This window comes from Podarcis tiliguerta (genome assembly GCF_965153285.1).
Source record: "Podarcis tiliguerta genome assembly, chromosome: 6".
In the NCBI taxonomy this organism is placed as follows: domain Eukaryota; kingdom Metazoa; phylum Chordata; class Lepidosauria; order Squamata; family Lacertidae; genus Podarcis; species Podarcis tiliguerta.
In genome coordinates this window covers 61,222,912-61,245,533 of record NC_139539.1, presented here as the reverse complement: position 1 = coordinate 61,245,533, position 22,622 = coordinate 61,222,912, and the positions used below count along the sequence as shown (strand labels likewise).

Here is a 22,622-nt window from a genome sequence, read left to right as displayed (position 1 = left end):
TGGCACCAGCACTGCTCAGGCCCCCCTCCCCGGCCTTAGCTGCTGCCTTCCTCTTATCACTGCTACTTAATACAGCGTCAAAAATGTCTGATCTTTGGGGTCAGATTACCTATGGCAGCAGATGTTTTGCCGGGATTTGAGCCAAGTGCCTGGTCTGGGAACACCAATCCTATAGTAGTGTGGTGAAGCTAAGGAGGTCTGGACTGGATCCAGCTAATGGGTGGGAGATCTGCTAGGAAGCCATTCAAATTTCTAAACCAATAATAGGCTCGAGTGTGATCAATAAATAGTTATAGGGCTGCAAATCGATCTACTAAAATTATCTCAGTCAAATGAAACATTCCTCCACCCCGGTTATATGTGGCTTCCCCTCCCCAAGCCAGCCGGACAAATTCCCAGCTCTTCATGGCCTCTACCCCTGGCCCAGTAGGAAACACAGGAGTTTAGGCTGTGGTCCAGCAGGGTAAAGCTGCTCCATGTGGGGACCAGCGGGAAAGGATCCTCAGGCATGAACTCAACTACCTTGCTGTCAGAGCCACAGAGGCGTGGGAATAGCATGCTGGGCCCATCAAGGATCCAGGCTTCCTTCGCTCTGATGATGAAGATAGGTCTCCTGGTGGAAAAAGGGAGAGGGCCTTTTCTGTGGTGGCCTCATAGCCTTGGGACTTCCTGCGCTGGATCTGTGGTGGTCTCCCATGCTTCAAGCCTTTTGGAAGGCCCTAAAGACATACCTCTTCCATCTGGTTTGTTCATGATTTATTGTATTTTACAGCCTGGGCTGGGCTGTAGTCTATCACTTAGGCTTATTATGGGTTGCTATAATGAAACAATTGGGGGGTAGTAATTGGGCCTTATTCCTAGATCCCTCACTTTGGGGAAGCCTGTAAAAGCCTCTTTTTTTGTCAAAAGGGGGGGAACCTTCTCATTTTAAATGAGGACTATTGATTTTTCTGCAGATGCACAATTAGTGGGAATTTAATCAATCAATTGGTGATTTACTGACTAAGATTTATTTAATTGAACCATAATGATGGCAACCCAGCAAAGCTTATCTTAATTGGCTAGCATCCAACAGCACCATTTTACAGTTTAAAAAGGCAGTGGAAGAACAAGAGAAAGCCAGAAATTAAAAGTTCCCACCTGCAGGGAGCATATTCCCAAAAGTGTAAATCTGTTATTGAGCTTTTGGAGGGGGACAGATGTTAGGAAACCTCCATTTCCCCCCACAGAGATGTAGTACTGGTCAATCCCTCTTTCCAGGGAACTTTTGAGAACTTTTGCTCTTTGAAGGAAACTCTCAGCACCCTTAACAAACCACAGCTCCCAGGAAGTCATGCTTAAAGGGGTATGATGCTGCTATAAATATACAGTGCAGATGGGGCATGAAATCAAACTAATCATGCAACAATTCATATGGAAACTTTAGAGCAATATAAAATCAAGCAATATAACTTCTACTCTTTCTGTGTTGAGTCATATGGAACAATGGTTTTGATTTGGTTTTCAGATTATTGCAGAAAAGCAATGAGCTGAAGTGGAAGCAGCACATGAGAAGAGAGCAGTCAAGACAATGGGGACCAGAGGACCTCTGACATTGCTGTGACATCACAGCAGATCAGGTAATGGCATCAAGAAGGAAGAGGCCTGTCCTTCTCCTGTCTCTTGCCCTGGTGTGGAAGTAAACATCATCACCTGCTAACTGCTGTTGATAAAAATATTTGTTGAAGGGAGGGCTACAGGGCTCAGCTGAAAAGTTGGCACCTCTGCAAGGAAGGTGTGATTTGCAAAGATGTCACAGATTGTGGAAGGGATTTCAAAAATAAAGTGATCCCTGAAGGTGGATGGGAATATAGGAAAGACAGACCCTTGTACTGATTTAAATAAAAGATGTGGATGAGCAGATGGCACAAGTCATCTGTCTGTCCAAAAAATCTGTAAGGGTATGGATGTGCATATTCTTGTTTTCAGAGCAAACATGTTTGTATTTTATCCCTTGGCTGGTCAGACAGTTGAGCTTACTAAGTGCTAAGCACTCTGCAGCTGGGTAAAAGTCAGTCAAGTGTGCAAAGGGCACGGGCTGAGGCTGGGGCAGGGTTGGCGCCTGTGGGACAAACAGCACAATCTCTGCATACATGTCTACTCAGAAGTAAGTCAACAGAGCTCACTCATAGGACTGCAGCCTAAGGAAACTTGCAAGGCATTCAAACAAGCCAACAAGATAGCTAAATTATTGGGGTGGGGTGGGAGCATATTGATTAAAAAAAAGAAGGCCCAGTGTGTTTTTTAAGGGCTTCCTTCCTACAGGACAGAAAACCAGTTGTGGATTTACAAACGACAGGAAGACATTCTTGTGTAGTTGCAACACTCGTGTTCTAACACCAAGGATTAGTGTTCGGCACTATTGGAAATTTAATCGCTGCACGGTTCTGCTCTCTCTGCTGTTGCCCGTACACACTTCACTTCTAGATAATACAATTCAAGTGCAACCAATTTATGAAAAGCATATCACAGGACAAATAACACAACCAACACTAAAAGGTAAAAAAACAGAAACTCAAACCTAAGAGCAATAAGTACCGGTACTGTATGTGATTTTTCAAAGCATAAAGATAAACACTCTGTGGTACAGCTCCATTTTTTTCAAGAGTGGCAACCTTAGGTACTTAAACTGTTTGTGCACCAATTTTGCACACATGAAAATCCTGCAAAATAAAATGTTACAAACAAATGAAAAGCTAAAACGGGCCATCATATTATTGAAGCAAAACATTTGCAGTGCTTCCCCTACATCTCTAGTGCCATCTTGTGGCTATTTTTTTCATTCGCAGACTAATAATTATTGTCTTGAACATTAATTCCAACCCTAGTTTTTGTCTTTCCAAATTGATCTGTTGAAACATTATGCTAATTACTGCACACACCCACACACACCCCTACCTAGTTACTTAAGTTTTCCCCAGATTTGTCCCTAACGGACACTTCATTCTAGGGAAGGGATTTGCAACATCAATAGGAGAAATCCAGTCCCAAACGTTGAGCAATATTAAAATGATCTGCTGGATGGACAGAGTTAGGAACAGCAGCCCTGTCTTGTTGACAGGGAGGCTGCTCCTCTCACAGAGCACACAGACACCATGGGAAATAGGGCCAGCCTAGATCAACCACAAGCGATGTTGTGGGGCTCTGAAATGTGCATTCTGCAGGGGCAGGTGAGGTTGACTGGAATCTGCTGAATTATGACCTGAAGAGGTCCCAGAATCAATCCACACCAACCTAGAGTGGGTGTAAATATTGATTCATCCCCTAGTGGAATCAGCTGGGGAGATTGCAAAAGAAACCTGCTTGGAGTTAAAAATGAAGGTAGATCTCCCAATATCACCTACTCCGGCTCCCGCTAGTCCAGGGCTTTAGGAATGACAGAAGATCTACCTCTTTGCACCCAGTCCAGCCCCATTTAGGATTGCACTGTAAGGTACAACTAATTAAACTGAACAAAGAGATGGAGAAACACAGTGCCACCAGCCACTCCAAAAGGAGATGCAACTCATCATACACCTTTTAACCTGTATGATATATGTGATTCCAGATGCCTATTTTGTCACATTCATACTTTATACCATGATGTGTGTGTTGGGAGGAGCAGGCATCTGAAGGTGACAGGCTCATCTCAGCCTTCCCTTTGAAACCCCCCCCCCTTTCCAATGTGCTTTGCAGCACTCAGAGGTTGAAGCAGATGCACCGTGGTGTAGTGGTTAGAGTGTTGGACTGGAACCTGGGAGACCACAGGCTTCAAATCCCCACTCAGCCATGAAGGTCGCTGGGAGACCTTGGGCCAGTCACAGTCTCTCACTCAGCCTAGCCTACATCACATGGTGGTTGTCTGTCTGGTATAGCCAGGATTTATGTTAGGGGGGCAGGCTTTACGGGGGGGGGGACGAACCTCAGTTAGTTAAGTTTTTTTATTGATTTACTTGATGGGGGTGCAGTTGCCTCCCTCCCCCCTGGTTGTGAGGATAAAAAATGAAGAGGAGAACCATGTATACTACATTGAGCGCCTTAGAAACAAAGGGAGGAAATTAATGCTATAACGGTGGTGGTGGTGGTGATGATGATAATAATAATAATAATAATAATAATAGTCTAGTCAGAATGTCTAGACAAAAACAGAACAGCCATAAGAACTGTGGGCCGCCATCTAGCTACAAATAAGCCCAGTGCCGCCTAGTGTTTAAATTAAATAATGACACTTTTACATATCTCTCATCAGAAATAGTCTCTGGAACTATTTCAGGTTAAGAGATGCTGTTTCAGCCAGGAAGCTCATAGATGCAGGGCTTTTGGCCCTCCTAGTTTGTAACCTTCTTTAATTATAAAACTAACTCTCACCATCTTTCTTCTTCTTCTTCTTCTTCTTCTTCTTCTTCTTCTTCTTCTTCTTCTTCGTCTAATTATACCCCACCCATGTGGCTGGGTTTCCCTAACCACTCTGGGCAGCTTACAGCATATACACAGAACGAAATATATATAAAAACATAACAAAACATCAGACATTAAAAACATCCCGACAAAAGCTGTTTATCAACCCAACGAGAAATAGTTCTACATTAAATCATTCTCAGCCTTCTTTAAATTCTTTAAAGCAGGGGTGGACAACCTGAGGTACTAGACTACAATGCCTATCATCCTTGACCACATGCCATGTTGGGTGAGACTGGTAGGAGTTGCAGGTCCAGAACATCGGGGGGGGGGGGCAAAGGATCCCCATCCCTGCTATAAAGCAAAGAAAAATTACACCTGCAATAGTTATATTCCTAATATCATCAGTCTTATCAATGAACCTCTAACGTGTGGAGATCCACACCCCACCAGCACCACCCAAATCAATGTAGATTTCATATTTCACTGCATGATTTGCAGAAAAATTCTAACAGTTAAAGCTTATTGGTGTGAAATTCCCAAGAGGAGGCGAAATGGGTGGAAGAAGTTGAATCATCGCAGGTGTTGTTGACAGGAAGGCCTCAAGTCGCTAGAGTGACGCTTTGTATTTTCAAGACAAAGAGAAAGTTCCAGAAGAAAGAAAGTCGAAACCTGAGGGAAATTTCACTTTGATGAAGGCAGCCTTGCCACATTGACAAGAGGAAACAACCTGCTTCAGGTGGTCATGGTGGGAGGAGGCACACTGGAATAGCTGTAGATGAAGGAAGGAGGAATTGAAATCTGAATAGTGCAGGGAAACTTTGTGAAGTGTTGGTTCTGGGGGACTGCTTACGGTAGATTCCACTTCAGGCAGCAAAATACCTTGGGCTGGCACTGCATGTTTTATGACAAAAGAGTGTTGTTGTGCTCATGTCCTGCTTTCAGGCTTCCCATAGGCATCTGATTTGTGAGAACAGGATGCTCGACTAGATGGGCCACTGGTCAGCTCTAGCAGCGTTTTCCCCAAGTTCTCGTGTTTATCTTATATACCGGTAATTATTTATGTATTAGTATGACGTGAGCCATCTTGGAAGAATTAACTCTCAGGGTTCAGCATTCAGTAGAATGCAATGTTCTGGTCAAATTCTCTCAGGGTTCAGCAGGGTTCCCTGGGCCAGTGTGGTGTAGTGGTTAAGAGCGGTGGACTCATAATCTGGTGAACTGGGTTCGCTTCCCTGCTCCTCCACATGCAGCTGCTGGGTGACCTTGGGCTAGTCACACTTCTCTGAAGTCTCTCAGCCTCACTCACCTCACAGAGTGTTTGTTGTGGGGGAGGAAGGGAAAGGAGAATGTTAGCCGCTTTGAGACTCCTTCGGGTAGTGATAAAGCGGGATATCAAAATCCAAACTCCATATCAGAACACCAGTCTCTCAGTCTGTCCCCCAAGTCATTCTGAAACTTTGGTGCTCGTGTTATAGAATAAGGATGGGACTTAACATCTCTGATTTTTTTCTTCTTGTTGTCCATATGTGTTAGGAAGGGGAAACACTTTTCAAGAATTCTCTTGTATCAAGCATTTTCAATACTTCATCAAACCATTCCTCCATGGAAGGTGTCCGGCTGCATTTCCAGCAATCATGTAATTGAAATTTTGCTGCTGTTGATAAAAGACCAGCAGGGTCCCTTTGTATTACTGGGATTTGTTCTCCTTGTAAGACTGTAACTGCAATCAAAGTAGTCAAATGTACTCTATTATACATGTGATGTACGCAGAGTTTATACTTTATATATTGTACAATCTGAGCCCAGTGCCTAATTACTTTCAGGTACGCCCACCATAAATTCTATAGGGATTTGTTTCAGGTGGGATATTTGGGACAGAAGTAGCTGCTACTCAACTTTTTAATGGGTCCGTATATTTATAATAGTGGTTAATTCTGTAAACATGTCTACAGTTGATGACTTTTAAGTTCCATCTTCTTTTCTAGCCCCCTGTTATCATGCCCCAGATAACAGAATGACTTAGCCAGAGCACCATAATTTCAGCCTTTACTAGCCAGTGGCTACCCACCAAGTCTTGATAAATAAATTTGCATTCTCAACTGCCAAGGTCTTGAGCCACCATGAAATCAGTAGAATGCAGTGTTCTGGTCAAATTTCAAAGGAGCCATTCCATTGTCTGGCACAATGTGTCCTACTTTTCACTGCACCATAAAGCCTCTAATCTACATGCCTACTTCTTTCCTCCTCCTCACCATCCCAAGCTGATGAGAATGATGTCAAACTTGGTCATGTGCCAGGCTTTTTTCATCCGGAACTCACCGGAACCCAGTTCCAGCACCTGTCAGGTGGGCGCCATTGCCATTACTGTATAAGAGAATGAGGGAGGTGTTCATGGTGAACGCGCCTCTTTTTCTAGAAAAATGTGAATAGTTCTGCTATCCTCTGAAGTAACCACTATTATAAATACATCTGGCAATCTTGAAGAGAAAAGAGAGCATCTTAGATCTGCAAAAGTATAAAAATTAGAAGATGGAAAGAACACACACACATATTCTGGGATGGAGTCTGAAGCACAATCAAGCAAATAACAGAAGCAAATTTGAAAAATGCATTCGTAATTTCAATGAGACATTACAGGCAGCAGTTGAAAGTAGCTCTTTAAAAAGCTGACGTATTGGAAATTTAACAATGAGATGGGACGGATGCTTAACACGTGGGGGATTCTGAACATGCTAAAATTAACTTGTGAAGCCAAAGGCTTAGAAAAATGTAAAGCTTTGAACAGAAATGGGAATGTTTTACTCAGAATAAGAGAGATTCTGAGGTAATTTGGCTGTCTCCTCTGAAGTTCTAATGGACCCCTGTGCTTATTGTGTTGCATATAGCCCTTTAAAGAAAAGGGGCAGGGCAGAAATGGTCACATGATTACAGTGGGTCACAGGCCATATAAGGGGTGAGAGCTGGCCTGAGAACTGAGAGAGACATACCCAGGCTAAAAGGTTGATGGACCTTGCCTGAGAGCTGAGCCTGGGCTGGCAGATTGAGTTTTGTGGACATGGATCCGGGTTCAAAACTAGCATTTTGCTGCCTGGCCTTGGCCAAACTGCTCTCTCTCTCTCCTTTTTCAAAATGGTAGTAACAGTCACACAGGCTTGTTGCGAGTGCGACACAGTAAAGTCTGTGAAATGCTTGGCACATCATGAAGGTTATAGAAATGATAAGATCCACCCACCATGCTCTTGCAGCCTTATCTGCAGCACGCAGGGCTGATACTGCCTGGCAGGGCGGGGGCTGCTCCAGGGTGGAGATGTCAGATGCATGTGCAATGTCTCAGTCCAATGACAGACATCAGGCGCAGCCTTGGAGGAGTTGTTTGCTTTGCAAGATTTTGGAGGGACTGCAGAACAACGAATGAAGGAAACGATGTGTGGACAGTCAGGTCCACACATATAAATCTGCCACCAACACACTATCATTGTATGCGCAACAACTACCCCCAAAAATAAAATAAAAATGGCAGTCTCTCTGCTTCCCACCCTGTTGCTCCTTTGCTGAGTTTCCTTGCCTTGGCACCTTGGGAAATTGAGTTTAAAGGTGCCTGCAGTTTTGCTGGTGGTATTATTATTATTATTATTCCATTTGCATCCAGTGGGTGTGCATATGTAATAATTACTAGAATCCCACCACATGTTGCAGGAAGAAAAGTGCTGCAGCCTGGAGGAAAAAACCCTCAGGAGGGGGCCCCTCTGTGCTGTATATTCTAGGATTCACGTACAGAGTGAGCTTAAGGCTTTCTGCTGTATTTTATCAGCCTATCTACCCATGTTCCACTTTGAATCTCTCACTCACATGCACACACTTTACAGGGATTGGGTGGCAACCTCTGTTTTGCATACATGATGTTCTGCTGCCATGGCTGGTTTTGCCTTCCATCTTGTCAGATCATTTGGCTGCTGTCCTGCAGATGGGCAGCTGCCAGCTCTGCTAATAAAGAAAAAGGAAAACCTGGCAACCATGCAAAAATATTACTGGTTTGACTTGATTTTCTTTTTAACATAATGCTTGGCTAATTGCTTCATACCTTTTTAAGTGTTCCATGACTCAGAGATATTAAGCGCTTGCTTCGCAAAGCCGAAAAGGGGTCTGCTGTGCAGAGCATTCAACATTTCTACTCTAAATGCAAAAGTCCCTAGGGCGCCAAATGGGAGCACCATTCTTCTGTAGGTATAATCAAGTGTTTGAATCCCCCTGTTTCAATAGCCTGCCTTATGAGAGTCACTGCCTCTTTTCATGAGCGTTGCGTTGTTTTGTTCTTTTCCCCGAAAGCAAATAATAAAGACGAGAAGCATATCTCAAAAGTTTTCAGTGGGAAAAAATAATGTCAAAGGAAAGGAATGTGGATAATTTGAAAGGAAAGAAAGAGATAAATTAACCAATAAAATACAGTACAATATAGTCTCATTAATAATTTTTACATGTATTAATTGTATCACTTATGTACTCTATTGCAATACTCTATTGCATACTCCATTGTAGTGCTTTATGTTCTAGAATTGGAAGTCCTATGAAGAGGCCTGCTGGGATCAGTCCTAAAGCCCCCCCCCATCCAGCGTTCAGCTTCCCGCAATGCTTGGCCAGATGTTTCACAGAAGGAGGCTGCTAGGAGGGCCTGAAGGCAGGGACCCTGCTAGGTACTTTGTCTCTTTCCTGCGCGCGCGCACACTTACCTCCATCTCCTTTAGGGTGGTCATGTTTCATACTTCACAGAGAATAATAATCCGCTTTTTGAAGGGCTGTCAGAGGAAACGCCTCTCTTTGAAGGTGTCCTCTACCAGAAGGGCTATCCAGTCCCAAGCTCAGATTAAAGAAAAGGACTCTCAGAAGGGGAAATGGGGTCTGGAACCTACCTGTCAGCAGCCAGCATTTGGACAGTAGACAGAGCAAGCACACAGGTCACTGTCTTCCCCAATAGGGCGAGATGTATTTCTATGCAAACGATAGCAATTGCAGTCGTACCTTGGATCCCAAATGCCTTGTGAGTTGAACGTTTTGGCTCCCAAACGCCGCAAACCCGGAAGTGAGTATTTTGGTTTGTGAATGTTATTTGGAACCTGAACATCCGATGTGACTTCCAATTGGCTGCAGGAGCTTCTTGCAGCCAATTGGAAGCTGTGCCTTCGTTTCCGAACATTTTGGAAGTTGAACAGCCTTCTGGGACAGATTCCATTTGACTTCCAAGGTATGACTGTATTTCTAAATTTGTATCCGTGCATATAAATAAGCTTATGCAATTGAATGCAGGTCTGTGTCTTATCCTTTTTGTGATGGTGCATGTATGGGATCCTAATCTCCTTTTTACACACACACACACCCCACATCCAGCTACTACACAAATCTCTGGGCAAATTAAGATGCTCCCTGTCTTAAGACAAGAGCCCTTTCCTGCTATTCCTCTCCAGCAACTGATCTTCAGTTGGTCTGCTGCCCCTTAGCATGTGTGGGGCATTGTGGAGCGAAATTGGAGAAAGAAAGTCCGCCCTCCAAAATAAGATTTGGGTGTGACCAAGAGATCAAATGGAGAGTTTTCTCTCAAATCATGTACAATGCAGATGGCAAAGCACAGGATGTGGCCACCAGTTTCTCTTATAGTACATTGCCGTGGTGCCACAAGGATGGCTCCAAGGGAATCATTTTTTGGTTTGTTTGTTTTTTTCCTTCAGAAGTAACCTGGTGATCTAGTTGGACAGGTGTTTTTAGTTGGGAAGGAAAGCATGTAATTTGCTGTTCAGCCAAACACAGCAAGTCTTGCCTGTGACTCAACAGCATCATTTGTGTCTAATCATGTATGGAATCGTTTTCTTTTCAGGCAAAAGTTCTCTAGTTTTGTATAATTTGGGGGCTCAGTTAGCCACGTGGCAAACGACTCCCCACTCTCCATTTAAATCTGGATTTCCCCTAAACCTTGCTGAGATTATTTTGTTTCCTTGGTTTTAGAAGGCGGGGTCATTTTATCTCTCTCACAAACCCACATGGGTTGTAATTCGGGTAGTGCAGTAATGGCTGAAATCTTCCTATACTTTAAAGAACTATCAGCTGCACTGTCCCCATGTGGTAATACAGACTATTATCTGCAAAAGTTCATGCTGCAATGATTTAGCTAGTTTTGATAGCACGGGACATTCTTCTTTAACCAGACTCAGAATGTAACATCATTGTTTATAGTTCAATTTCGGTTACAAGATTCTCACTGAATGGACAGATACAAAAGAGGCCAGGGTTCCTTCATCTTCAGTCATGGTTTAGAAGAGGGAATTTAAAGTGCAGCAGCTATGGCCTCTTTTATATCTGACCACCTTAGTTCCACTTGGAAAGAGCCAGTGTGGTGTAGTGGTTAAAGTGTCAGACTAGGACCTGGGAGACCAGAGTTCAATCCCCACTCAGCCCTGAAGCTCACTGGGTAACTTTGGGCCAGTCACTGTCTCTCAGAGTAACCTACCTCCCAGGGTTGTTGTGAGGACAAAATGGGGAGAGGGAGAACAACGGATGCCACCTTGAGCTCCTTGGAGAATGGGGAGGTATAATAATAAATAAATGCTGCTTTATGTCCATTAAAATTCCTCTTGCTATAGGTGTGTGTGTATGCAGCACACTAATGTCAGAAGGAAATAATTATTCCAGGAGAGTAGATGTATTGGTCTGCATCAAGACAGGTGTCGTTCGAGCATAATGTCATGTGGGCTGTCCAAATTAAATGGGAACTCAAACCGCTGCCAACACACAGTAAACTCCAGTGTGGACAAGGAATGGTATAGCACAAGAATGCAACGATTTGGCTCACCAAACCCCCAATCCCTCATTTTATAATCCTAACCCTACTTACCTGGGAGTAAGCCCCAATAGGACTTATTGTTGACTATACATGGTTTGCACTGTTAGTCTCTAAAATAGGGTGGTGTATAACTCAAACTGAAGGCTGATCGCCGAAGAATTTATGCTTTTGAATTATGATGCTGGAGGAGACTGTTGAGAGTCCCATGGACTGCAAGAAGATCCAACCTCTCCATTCTGAAGGAAATTAGCCCTGAGTGCTCACTGGAAGGACAGATCGTGAAGCTGAGGCTCCAATACTTTGGCCACCTCATGAGAAGAGAAGACTCCCTGGAAAAGACCCTGATGTTGGGAAAGATGGAGGGCACAAGGAGAAGGGGACGACAGAAGATGAGATGGTTGGACAGTGTTCTCGAAGCTACCAGCATGAGTTTGACCAAACTGCGGGAGACAGTGGAAGACAGAAGTGCCTGGCGTGCTCTGGTCCATGGGGTCACGAAGAGTCGGACACGACTAAACGACTAAACAACAACAACATAACTCAAACTAAAGTAAAACAAACACTGTTGTTCCTGGCAAAGGTGTTGGAAGTAACAGCATTTAGGGTGCAATTATATACACACATATTTGGGAGTGGTGCTTACTTCTGCATAAACATTCATAGGATTTCAACATTGGGGGTATACAACAGAGCCTTCCTTGCCCTGACTGCTGCCTTCAGTTTCCACACAGCACATTTGAAAACCCAACAGTGTCCTCTCCTCTCTGTTAAACGCTCATGCCTTTGACAATAAGAAAACAAATGCCACAGCCAGAATTTTAGCATGAATACATTGTGTGGAGGCTTAGAAGGAAAGCTGTGCTGCCCACTCTAAAGTGAGTCACAGTTAAACTGCATATGAGGATAACAGTGAAGCTTATTAGTTGTGGCATGCCCTTGTGGAGAGTATCTGAGTTGAAGGGAGGGGAGCAGTGTGAATAGTGCTCAGCAGAAAAAAAGCCAGCTTTGGGCAATTAAATACTTGGGTGTGGTGAGACAGGTTCGGGAAGAATGGGTGTGACCCCAAAGTGTAGCTGCAGCAGCACAGAGGCACTCCAAAGAACGTACAGGAGATGTGCTGTCTGTGGTAACTTCAAGGGCCAAGAGCAATGGCTTCTTAGGCCCAGTTCCCACCAATAGCTGCATGGTGGCTTCAGCATGGTGAGTCAATCAGAATTGTAGAGTTGAGGATTATCTAGTCCAACTCCCTGCCATGCAGGAATTTGCAGCTGTCCCATACAGGGACCGAACCTGCGACCTCGGTGTTATCAGCACCATGCTCTAACCAGCTGAGCTCTCCATGTGTAGCTGCTCATAGTGTGGAGGAGCAATTTTCACAAGAACACCTCTCAGCAACGTGCTAGGGATGGCATGATGGAAATGAGCTGTCTCTGCGGTAAGAGGCTTCAGACCCACTGGATCTCTTGTTGGCAAGGTGCTCCACAGGTCTGGGCCAGTGACACTAAAAGCTCTACTTCGAGTTGGTGTCAAGCAAGCCTTGCCAACACAGGAGACAACCAATTGCACTGCTACAAATAATCTCAGTGACTGAGAGTGAGGAAGCGTTTTAGGCAGTCCCTTAGGTACTCTGGACCCAAATTGTCCAGGGGTTCCTAAACTAATTTTGAACCTGGCTCAGTAGTAGATGGTCAACTAGTGCAGCTATTATAACAATGGTGTCACATGTTATCGGCCTGAAGCTCCCATCAGCAACCTGGCTGTATAGCTTTGCACCAGCTGGAGCTTCCAAACCAGACCCAAGGTCAGCCCCACATAGAGTGCATAGAGAGTCAAATCTTTAGAGAGTTACCATCACCTATTGGCTAGTAGCTGTGACGTCTCTTGCTATAAGCAGCAACACCACCTTTCCCCATACCTATTCTATCTGGAGAACTTTTTCAAAGTTCAATTTTACCTAGAAAATGCTTAGAGGGTATTTTGAATTATGAAAGAAGACTGTAAGCCCATAATGCCCTTTTATTTTTTACTTTTGCTCACAAACCTGGCAAATAACCGGCATATGGCTGGTAAAGTTTGCAGGTTCTGCAGAACTAGACATAATCAGAGATGCTGGCTGCAATCCAATGGCATGTGACAAGGCTTATTAGAATATTATTTTTCTGCAAGTCTAAGCTTAAAATGTAGATTGTGGTTGAAGAAGAGAGAGCTAAAGAAGAAAGCACCAGATAAACCCCAATGCCTGCAAATAATTATTGCACATATGTAAGGCACTTTGCTGGATCATAGCCATCACCTTCATGGCCCCCAGGGAATCCTTTTGAAGAGTGCCGAGAATCTGTAGGGTTGCTTCCAGGTGACCTTGTTGAGCATCCATCCCAATTTGCCTGCAGCAATGTTAGACAATAAACGCCTCCATACAATTTTGATGATACTGAGCATTCATAATAATTTGTGCTCATATGCTATTGGGGCAGCTAAGCAATAATCATCATCATCATCATCATAAATTAAATTTGTATGCCACCCCATACCCACAGGTCTCAAGGCGGTTCACAAGATAAAATCAAAATATAAAAACACAACATGCATAATCGAAACAAAACCAACCCCACAACCCCCACAATTGTGCTTTCAATACCATTTGCACCTCCAAATAATACGTGGCAGTCAGACCGCTTCGTTTACAATATTTCCCTGCTAAAATCCTGTAACTGTTCACATCACAAATGTTCCACTTTTCTTCTGCTACAGCACAAGAGTTCAAACAGCAATAATGCAGTAACATTGGGGAAACAAAGTAGAATGGTTTGTGGATGGTCCAATAGGTATGTCCTCCACTAATGCGCCATTATTGCTTTTAAAAAAAAAAAAAAGTCTGAAGGAGGCTGACATCAGCTATTTATTGTTCATTCATTCTGAATTTGTTTATAGGGAGGTTATATAACATTGCATCAAGCAATTGTCACACAACTCTTCCCAGTGCATTTCCTAGTCACTTTCCTCACCACAATTTCCTGGGGGGGGTTTCCTCTTTTTTTTGGGGGGGGGAGGGTTTGTTGTGCAACAGCACAACTTGAATTTGCTGGTATAATAATAATATAATAATAAAAAATAATAATTTTACTATTTATACCCTGCCACTCTGGGCTGCTTCGAACACATAGAAAAACATTATAAAATCTCCTGTTCCAGGGCTGCCTTCAGATGTCTTCTAAAAGTTGTAGTGTTATTTACCTCCTTGACATCTGATGGGAGGGCGTTCCACAGCGAAGGCACCACTGTGAATAATAATAATAATAATAATAATAATAATAATAATAATAATGGTATTATTTATAAATAATATGTATGCATGTAATTGAATCCCACCCCAAAATACTGCAAATCATCATTCTCTTTTTAAAATTCCACTCCCAAGATTATTGGAAACTAAATATTAAATCAGTTTACGTAGTGATGTGTTTTCAATAAGTTCTGAAGCAGCTTACTAGAAAGATCTCATGTTCCCTTAGCTTACTAGAAAGATCTCATGTTCCCTTAGCATTCTAACTGAAAAGTTCTAAGGTAATAAGCCAGATATAATTGATAGCTTAAGTTATCTGAAAGGAAAAACCATGTATATTATAAAAAGAGAGACAGCAAACAGAAGCATGTCTTATGCTTATATACAAGGGCAAAAGGTTAATCCGTTTCAAGATTGCAACATTTGAAGACTGTAACAAGGGGCTGTCCCTAAGAAATATGCAGGTTGTACCTAGTTACATTTGTATAAATTAGCACTTTTGCATGAATGGGCAGAGCAGGGGAAAAAGAAAGAATGTCAATGAAAAGTAACTAGATCATTCCTTTTTTTGAAGCACACATTCTTTGAGAAAGGAGGCAAAGTAGCACGAACTGTTGTTACAGTTTGCTGGAGAACTCTGAGCTAGTGTCAAATGATACTTTTGCAGAAGGATATGAATAAAATGTCTACTAATGTACATTCAGTAAAATAATGATGCTGCACAGTCTATCAAAGTCTATGATGTTTTACTGAAGAAAATGACCCATTTTTTAATACAGTGGTACCTCGGGTTAAGTACTTAATTCGTTCCAGAGGTCCGTACTGAACCTGAAACTGTTCTTAACCTGAAGCACCACTTTAGCTAATGGGGCCTCCTGCTGCCGCCACGCTGCTGGAGCACGATTTCTGTTCTCACCCTGAAGCAAAGTTCTTAACCTGAAGCACTATTTCTGGGTTAGCAGAGTTTGTAACCTGAAGCGTATATAACCTGAAGTGTATGTAACCCGAGGTACCACTGTATATGCTTCTTACTGGCATCATGTAAATTAAAAAAGCATACAAATAGTGTTCATTTATTAAGTTACAGCAAAACAGTGAAAATAGTTTTGTTTTGTTTTTTACGTAGTTGTCCAGGGACAATTTATACATTATGTTTGCTGCCAAGCAGCAAATGTGGAGCCCCAGCCATTACATGAAAATAGAAAAGCTCGTAGGCGTTTCTTGATATGCAGATGAAATGATATGAAAAGCTTCATCTGATGGATTTCTGCCTGTCACAGTGGTACTCAGGGCACAGAATCCTGCTAGGGAAAAATTGCAGCCATATCCTAAAAGCAGTCTAAACATATGGTTAAAAGTTTGGAGCGGGGGTAGGCTATGTGCCTGAGCCCGCTTCTAATTCCTGGATCCAACACAGATTCAACTCCTGGAATAGCCAGGCTAGCTTCCTGGTGAGATAACGGTCCTCTAAGTATAGGCCATTAAGGCAACAAAGGAAGTGCCTCTGTGCCAGATAACAAATGGGTGGGTAGATAGGCTGGGCAGACAGGAAACAGAACAATGCCTGATTTTTGCTAGAATCAAAGACTGTGGAAATGGAAGATGTGAGACCCTCTTGGGGTGTTAATCTGTGAACCCCTCCATTGTAGGCTCAGGTTGTGTGTGTGTGTGTGTGTGTGTAAATAAACCATATATCCTAAAGACACCACAGTCTCTGTTGTCCCTCATTCCAAAGGAAACATGAACCCTGAGTAAGCACCTGGAACCCCAGGGATCTTCTGCTGCTTGGAGATTGGGATGGTGTGCAATAATATATGTTGAAATAAGTGGAATTTCAGTTGAGATGGGGGATAAGTTTGATTCAGTTCACATTTAAAGGCGAACCTACCTAATTCACACTGTGTAAAACTGGAGCCAAAACACAGCTACCTTTCAAAATTCAGAGTCATGTGAATTTCACAGCGCGATTCTCCAACCAATAAATGTATGCAAAAAAAGCATATACTTGGAGAAATTGTGTTAGTGAAAATAACATACAAAAATGCATTATATTAGGAGAAATCACTTTCAAAAAGGAGCGTGTGTATATCAGGAAAAAATTGCAGCAAATTGCTGATATGGAGACCAATCTTGAAATGTGAGGAACTGAACTTCTGATTGGAAAAAATGAGAAACTGAAACGGAACAATCTGCGCATCCTTAGTCCTGACCACAATAGAAACCCAAAATCCTGTTTAATTTGGTGAGATTTGGGATCCAGCTGTCAGTCTGTTTAGGATTAGGATTCTCAGCTGAACTTCCTGCAGCGGTAAAATGCTCGGTGTAACTGAGCATGCCCACTTTAAAGCATGAGAATGTATGAGGGAGTTCTGCTAAAGCACTTAATGGAAGAAGCAGTGATGATGTTTCAGACACAGCTGAAAAGGTAATGGGGAGTGTCTCTGTCTGCTCATATCTTTCATTTACTTAAGTCATTTTGCTTGTCCCTCTAATAGAGGAGTAAGTAACATGACCTGCTCTACGGGTTCTTTTAAGAGAAACGAGTAAAGTCAATTAAACTGTAATTTTATACCCACTTATCAGGAAGAAGCCCTACTGGACTCAGTGGGTCTTACCTCTTGAGTTAGACACACTGTATATGAGATTGCATTGCTAGAGACCTGCTGCATTGTTGTGACTTTGTATAACTTATATATGCTTATAGAAGCTGAATATGATTCAGCAAAGCCTTTGCTTGGTAATGCTAAGAGGAAGAGAAGTGTATGTTGGAAGTGGAAGAAATGGCACTGACCACTGAATTTTGCTGAAAGTGGTGCTACAGTTTGCTTTCCAGGGGTTTATCTAAGTACTGTACTTGCAGAAGTACTCTTCCTGTTCCCTCTCTGTGTTGACCAAGGAAGACATGCCTAAGCAAGCCCCAAGATTAGAGCACATGTTTGAAGTTATAAAGGTCAAAGGTAAAGGACCCCTGGACAGTTAAAGGCAGTCAAAGGCAACTATGGGGTGTGGCTCTCATCTTGCTTCAGATAGAGGAAGCCACAGACAGTTTTCCAGGTCATGTGGCCAGCATGGCTAAACCACATCTGGCACAATGGAACACCGAGACAGAAGCCAGAGTGCACGGGAATGCTGTTTACCTTCCCGCCACAGTGGTACCTATTTATCTACTTGTACTAGCTAGTATGCTTTTGAATTTTCTACCCAAGAATATTCTGACTGTGATCTCCTTGCTGCTGCTTGGCTAAATGCATGAATCTGACCCTTGGAACGTTTTGTAAGTACAGCTTTTTAAACTTACTTAACAGTGTGTGGTCTGTTCACTGCAAGAGAAATAGAAAGAGAGGTGCGCTGTTTGCAAGTGGACTAAATAGTATTAAAGGGTATAACAACTTATATTCCTACCACTTTACAGATGCTTGACTTTTGTGAGTTTAAACTCTGCTACTTAGGACTGTCTCCTACTGGAGAGTGAATTTAGCCCTGCATTTTGAATCCAGGCACCCAGCTGATTCTTTTGTTATTTACCCTGCACACGAGTCACAGGGATTCTAATTTCCTCCCATAGCTACTATTAGTAGATGAAAGCCCTTAACAGCTTGGAACTAGTGTACTTGCTAGATTGCTTTACTTCATATATGCCCACTTGACTGATTTGGTCGGCAGAACTGCCATTTCCCCCCGGTTGCCGCATAATCATCATCATCATCATCATTCCACATTGGTAAGAAATTGATCTTTCAGTGTGGTAGCATCTGAACTTTGGGACTCCCTGCCTGTGGGCATCAGGCAGGCACCTTCCCTGTACTCTTTTTGCCTCCTGCTAAAATGGACTTGCTGATCAGAAGGTTGGCGGTTCGAATCCCCGCAACAGGGTGAGCTCCTGTTGCTTGGTCCCAGCTCCTGCCAACCTAGCAGTTCAAAAGCACGTCAAAGTGCAAGTAGATAAATAGGTACCACTCTGGTGGGAAGGTAAACGGCGTTTCCGTGCGCTGCTCCGGTTCTCCAGAAGTGGCTTAGTCATGCTGGCCACATTACTGCCGCCCTGAGCCCGGCTTTGGCTGGGGAGGGCGGGATATAAATAAAATTTATTATTATTATTATTATTATTATTATTATTACCCGGAAGCTGTACGCTGGCTCCCTCAGCCAATAAAGCGAGATGAGCGCCGCAACCCCAGAGTTGGTCACGACTGGACCTAATGGTCAGGGGTCCCTTTACCTTTTTAAAATTAGTTTTGTTTAGGCAAACCTATTCAGACATATCAAATGTCGGCAGGTATTTTAATTTGTTTTTTAGCTTATTTTTCCCCCTTTAAAAAAAAGAATCTAAAGGTTTAAAATAGTCTTTAGCTTTTTAAATGGATGGTGTCCCCCCCCCCCCCCCGGTCTTTTTGTAGACTGTTTTGAGGTTTTACTACAATAAAGCAGTAAATAAGTAAAACAAAATAACAAATTCACTATTATTGTGCCAAGAATAGGTTGCCAAATTCACGTGCAATAAAACTCCTGCCTGGAGAGGCCCTGGGTCTCCAGGATCAGTTTGTTGCATTGGCTGCTGCTTGCTTGGTGCTGCTTTAATAAGGAGTCTGACAGCAGCTGTTGGCTCCCTGCTTGAAAATAGCACAAGCAGCACAGTGTGTCACAAAGCACTGGGCTCCACTTTTGGTAAAGGAGTGCAGGGGCAGTTCCTTAGGTAGGTTATGGACGAGTCCATGTGAGCCAAGTTATGCTGCTTTCATTCTGTAGCCATAAATAGCTCCAGCTTCTTCTTTCTGTAGCTGCTGGAAGTGCTGGCTTTACTCCAGGGCTAAATAGTGACTAATAGAATAAGCTTCTTCTGCAGAAGCTCAGTGCTTCAGAAATTGATTGAATTCTTAGAAATCGTCAATCTCCAGCTTGTATGAAAATGACTTATTTAAGTTTGTTAATGCTTCTGGGTGCACAGCTAATTTGAAGAGTGAGGCGCAGGTTTTCAAACCCACCCACCCCTGTGAACACTGCTTAAAAACAAATGTTACAGGTAGCAAAAGCTTCGGAATCCTGAGAATGCCTGGAAAGTCACAAGGAATAAACTGCAAATGTAATCTACTTTTTATGATATAGATATATAAAAAACGACCAGATTCTTACTCAGCTTTATTGCGGTAGAGCAACATCTGTATATGTCTTCCCTTTAGTTTTAGGCTTTTCAATCTGCTTCGTGCTTTTGCAGTATGTTGTTCTATGTATTTGATTTTATGTTTTATTTGTATGTTTTGTGACATTCTGGAATCCTCTCGATGGATGGCGATTATTACTTTTTTAACACTAAAGGACGATGTTAACACAGAAATAATAATGGTATGTTATTCAGATACAAGTTAACATTTCATAGTGAATATATACAAGAGAGTTCAAAGAAAGCAATGCAATTGCCCTCAAGATAGATAATATTTAGCAATGGAGTCTTGAGGAAACTTGGCTCAATTTTCCATGCACTTTCCTAATTTGTTTCCTTTGATGGACAACAATTTAAAATAAAAGGTGATTTGGAGTGACGCAATCCATGGCTTGTAGTATGCAGTGAGTTGCTCCAGATGGACAGACAGTGACAGCTGTTCAAAGGAGGTTCTTGAGTAACCAGCTAGAGAGAGTGAAGGAAGGCTTGTGGAGAAGAAAAAACTGGGATCATGAGGGATGATCTCCACCAGGCATACAGTACTTAGAGGGTGGTATGTTGGAAGCCTTGCTTTCTATCACGTGGGTACTAATTTCTTTTGCCCTGCTGTTGCCTTTGATCAAACAAGATTCGAGGAGTTTAAAGCGGCAGGAAAGAGTTGTAAAACTAATTTTGACCAAGGATTACAGGGAGATGAGGATGTGTGCCGTAGGCAATGAATATCCAATCTCAGTGTTGGAAGCGGTTCCATGAATGCATGCAATGAAACGTCTTTTTTAAAAAACCACAACCCTACTCTTCAGTCTGTGGCTAATTCAAGCATTTAGGCAAGACTACTCAATGGTGCATTGCCTTTTCACATGCAAGGAGAACTTTAAATAAAGTAGGTTTTGCTGGTGTTGGCGCCCCCCCCCCCCATACAAGTAATCCATGCACATAATTCAAAGATAAATGTAGTGCAGTCTATGGCAAGCTTCTGCAAGCTGGTGCCCTCTAGATGATTTGGACTACAATTCCCATCAACCTCAGCTGTGCTAGCTGGGACTGAGAGTTGTAGTCTAAAAAACCAGGAGGACACTACGCTGGGAAAGACTGTGGAGAACTGTACCATGTTTTCAGTTAATTTTCTGAGCGACAACTCCAATATGTTGAATTCTCACTATTTCCTGCCTCTTCCTCCTTTCCTGTTCTCTTAATTCCTCCCACACTATCCAGACATCTTGCCTTTAAACATTTTATTTACTTTGGCCTGATGGCTGTAATTCAGGAATCATTTGTAGAGCTGATTAGTAAATTAAGAGTGTGGGTTGGGTTGGCTCTTACACAGATCTTGGATTGTAGTATTAAGCAAGCAGTCATATGCTTGCTTTACCGTGTGCTTACAACTTGACGTGCAATGATACCACATAGCAGTTGCATGACGACTTTACATTTTCAGAGTTCTATATGGAGCCATTCATCTTGCTTGCTCACCACACCAATTCAAGCCAGCCCTGAATGTGAATTGCAGGCTTCAGAATGTTCCATCTTTCCGTTGATGGACTTTGGCTCTGAAGAGTGAATACCATTATGGAGAGTAAGCCAAAATACTTGGTGTGTGTGGATTGCTATTGGACTCAGTCACTCAACAATACCTCAGGGCTCAAAGAAATGGACTGAAAATGCAGAACTTTCTAGATAAATTTATTACAGTGCTTAAGAGTCCTATCCAATAAATGTCTATTCAGAAATATGCCCCAGAGGCAAACAGGTACCAGGGTGCAGTTTAGGTGGCTAAAGTGGGGAAAGTTACAAAATGAAATCTTAAATTTAAGTGATGCTAATATGGTTGCTTTCCTTGACTGCAGCAATTTAAGCCAAAGGCCAGTGACGGGTAACCAAAACTAAGCATTCTTTATTTCTTTTCCTCGTTCCTTTCCAGCTTGGAGAGAATTAGATTTAAGAATAAAGTCTCGCTTTGTTCCATTAGTTGCTTTCTAAATTTCAGATCACATTGGTTTAGGTCACAAGACTGGAATATGTGTGTCCATTGCGTCTGGATTGTGTGCTTGTGTGTGTTTTACAAAGAAAGCGACAGATACCATTATACAAAACAAGGGAGTGGCATTTTATTCGATTATTAGTTCTCCTCCTGCTTGTGAGTTGAAGATATACCTGCAAAACTTACAAATGTGCAACTGGCTTTGCATATGTCTCTGGAATTCCTTTTAAAAAACATGTACATTATAATATCTAATTATACACATAAATAATTGGAACCAACATCTCTAGCTCTGCTCTGTACAGCTTGTCAGACAAGGCTAAAAAAATGAGAAAACTTGATCTGACTTACTCCTACAAATTGGAAAGGAGGATTTTGCAAGAGTTTCCTGTCAGATTCTCCCCTCTGACCAAGCTCTGCTTTAGGTATGAATGGAGGAAACATTATGGAGGAAACACGCCTATTGTTTAGCCTTTGCTTACATTTTGGGTGCATGATTAATCCCATAATAGCAACCACACTTCTCTGACTGCCATACCTGTAATTATGCACCTGCTTGCCTTCATTATATTTTTTGAAAGCGAACACCAAAAAATTGTGTGAATCTGCTCTTAAAATTTATTTTTTGAAGAGTGACTAATAATTTTTTTTTCTACAGCTGAGGGTTTTTGCACGAGAGCATCAACTTAGAATCTCATTTTTATTATGTATTTTGTTTCTTGTATTGTAATTTTATGTTGCGAACCGCCCTGAGATTTATGTAGAGCAGTATACAAATTTAATAAAGAAATAAAGAAGTGAGTGTTTCTTGTTACCCTGCTCCTGTCTACAGCCTAAAGCTCTCTTGAACAATGTCAAGTGAGGTGTGGGGGGGCTACTGAGGAAGAAGATTTGCCTAAAACTTTGGGACTCCCTGCCTGTGGGCATCAGGCAGGCACCTTCCCTGTACTCT

The 22,622-nt window shown here is 42.5% G+C and overlaps 1 long non-coding RNA gene across 1 annotated transcript in view; it reads right to left on the bottom strand.

Moving 5' to 3' along the window:
- Window positions 1-22,622, bottom strand: part of LOC310681015 — a 92,056-nt gene that overhangs the window by 41,584 nt on the left and 27,850 nt on the right. The window lies entirely within an intron of this gene.